Below are 3193 nucleotides of genomic sequence, written 5' to 3'. Positions count from 1 at the left end.
ATAAACTTATATTTATCAATCAGGCTACAACTGTCACAAACAGCACTATAACATTCAAAGTAAACCGGTAAAACTAGTAGTATTATTTTCCTACAGATTTCATCGTTTAAACATGAAACAAGATCTTATCCAAAGTTAATCGTGTCAATGAGTCATTTACATGAATTGGTATATTTAATGTAACATTTTCGCTGTCCAGAAAGTTTAATAGCCTAAATTTATTGCTGCTGGTTGTCGTACTAAACAATTCCTCATCGATATTACACTAGCAATTAATATATCACTAGATAGGAAACTATAAAAATTAACATTATCTATACAACTCTAATGTGACCTAGTAAGACCGAGGCTATAATACAAGAATATAAAGTATCCCCATTCCGTACTTTATACTACGTCAATCTTAAATTCTATCTTATGACTTGCTATTAATTGGAATTACCCTCTTAAGCTAATGTCTACGATAATAATTTAGATACGACTCTACGTTTTTATTTGATAGATAACATTTTCGTCAACGCATATAACTTTACTGTAGCCATAGCATTATTTAATCTTAATATGAACAATCGTCTATATATGACTATTTTCCTTGATTAGCGAATAAATCAGTTGACCAACACAGCAATTGACGTATTAATAATATTAACACTATCCTAAGTGTTACCATAGTTAACATACCATTCCTGATTATATTTGTTTACCTTTCCATAGAACATGCTTATATCACTTAATAATTGATTATTCTAACATCCACTACAAAATATCAAAATTATTACGATACTGAAATACAGAAATTTTCGCTACTCCATACTAATGCTCAACAGAGTCCGGATATTACAGTACCTTAATTTATCAACCAATTAATCTTATGTAGAAAATAGTGTTATATATTGTATAGCAAATAACAACTTATGCACTCGTTTCAAATATACTCACATTATATATTCTAAACATGCACACTGTAAGTTGTGTAGTATACTCCACAAATGCTACTTATTACGATCCGTTCATAGATATTTCAAGCCTAATTCTATCACGTACGCGTAATAATTTTCCATACACACAATTTAGCATTACTGTACTTCTCACACTACAGTATCATATTACTGATTAAAGACTGAAATCTCGAGTTCTCAGCAATTAGTAGGCAATTCGCGCATTGTGAACAGTATCGTATCACCGATTGAACAATACTATCAAATTATAAAAGTACAAGTATACGAGTACACAAAGTAGTGTCTTTAGTAACGACCTATCAAAAGGAATTTCAAGTTAATTTCGATAATACAATAATTATTTTCTAGAGAGTCACTTTAATCATATTATCTACACTCTAGTAATACTTATTAACTCTATAATTAACTGGATAAATTATGATTGAAGACTAATTTTGTACACATACATAATCTTGGACATACAAGAAATTGAACCTTATAGTTTAGAGCTTCTTTCAAAACAACGAGATGATATTCTTTTAAGTTTATACGTGTACCGATTACCAAGGAAGTAATATCACTGCAGGCTTTTAAAGTATTTTCCTGTACTGACGTAATCTTAATTAAGAGTAAAATTACAAACTCTCAAAAAAGAACTCGGTAAGCCATGCTTCGATTCATAATTTTATAAATAATTTAAAACCAGGTCCTAACTTGGTGTAATTAATTTACGAGTAGATTACCTACAATGCGCATAATTATACTTCATACCTGTAGGAGTATATACTGTATAGTAATATCAAAATCTACGGCTAACAAGTAGTAGAAGTTCCATACTTGCACCATATTGCCCACGGCTCTTTACTACGTGTACTTATCAGCGACGCAAGATATCCAATCGGAAGTTGTTACGATGCTTTGGAGTAATTAAAGCTTAGTTTTAATTAAGGGCTAATAATCATCTAGTATACCAAGCCGAAAAAGAGTATGTTCTTTACACAAGTGTCATAAATTATTCAATAATATTACGAAATCATAGTACTAACCAATATAACTTTATTGAACTCTTATTAAACATTTTGCCATACAATTCTACTGTGTAAGAGTTCGTGTGAATTACTACAGTGTATCTATTCATGTCAAAAACTAAGACTGATGAATTATTAAGAATTGCTTCACATAAATATTACCGTACTGTATAGGGCACTTTGTTCGCTGGCTATACTTATTAATATGTCAAGTCATTAGAAATCTGCTCCATGACAAGATAACAAAAATCTAAATCTATAGATCTTCTCCCTAAAACACGTTCTAGATATTTCGTTCTAGTAACAGTAATCTCTGAAATAATGAGTTTTTTAAATATCATAGAACGACGGACATATTAGGAACTGCTATAGTTGTCTACTCAAAGAGAAAGCTAAATTTTTATTTGCATGCCTTGATTGCCAATAAAGTACAAGAATTATGCAGCACTGTTATCAGTAACACATATTTTTTTGTATAATTCTAAATTACTTGATATCAAATGTGATACGTCATCATATTTGATTGCACAATTGTTTCATTACAAAATATATGCAATACAGTATGTACTGCGCTTAACGCCTATGTTACTATGGTATAACAGGCTTACGACTATATTTCTAGTTAAAGAAATTTTTTGGAAACTGCCTCTCATTAGTTATGAAAGGCTTATTTCTCAGTAATGTAATCTAGCTAAAATTTCATACTTCTGTATACCAGCGATACTGTAACACCTCCTTTATGAAAACTACGACAAATAAATTATAGATAAACCAGAAAAAACAAATCTTATCATATTTTTTAGTTGCAACATTAACTAATTTATCATATTATGGTATCCATAACTCAAAAAAGTGAAAACATTATTCATTATTAATAACAAAATAACAGTATAACATACTATATAGTGAATTAAGTGCTTATTTCCACAATCTGGGTTTTATTATTCTGTCATTTACCAGGTGAAATTTAAGCATAGAATGTTTTAAATAATTTAAAGTTATATTACGTAGATATCGATGCCAGTCTATAAACGTGAGATAAATATATAGAAGAAACACATAATTAATTTACTACAGTACTTGTAAAAATTTAAATACGAATATCTGAAACAATCTTGATCGCAGACTAACGAAAATTATACTAAATTCGAAACTGATTTGACCGTACCATCCAAACAAAGATGAATCTGAACCGGTTATGGCTAACTCAAGATTACGGCATAGAAT

This window comes from Trichoplax adhaerens, genomic scaffold (assembly GCF_000150275.1).
Source record: "Trichoplax adhaerens TRIADscaffold_167 genomic scaffold, whole genome shotgun sequence".
NCBI classification, from domain to species: Eukaryota; Metazoa; Placozoa; class Uniplacotomia; order Trichoplacea; family Trichoplacidae; genus Trichoplax; species Trichoplax adhaerens.
Note: the sequence above shows the minus strand (reverse complement) of the source record.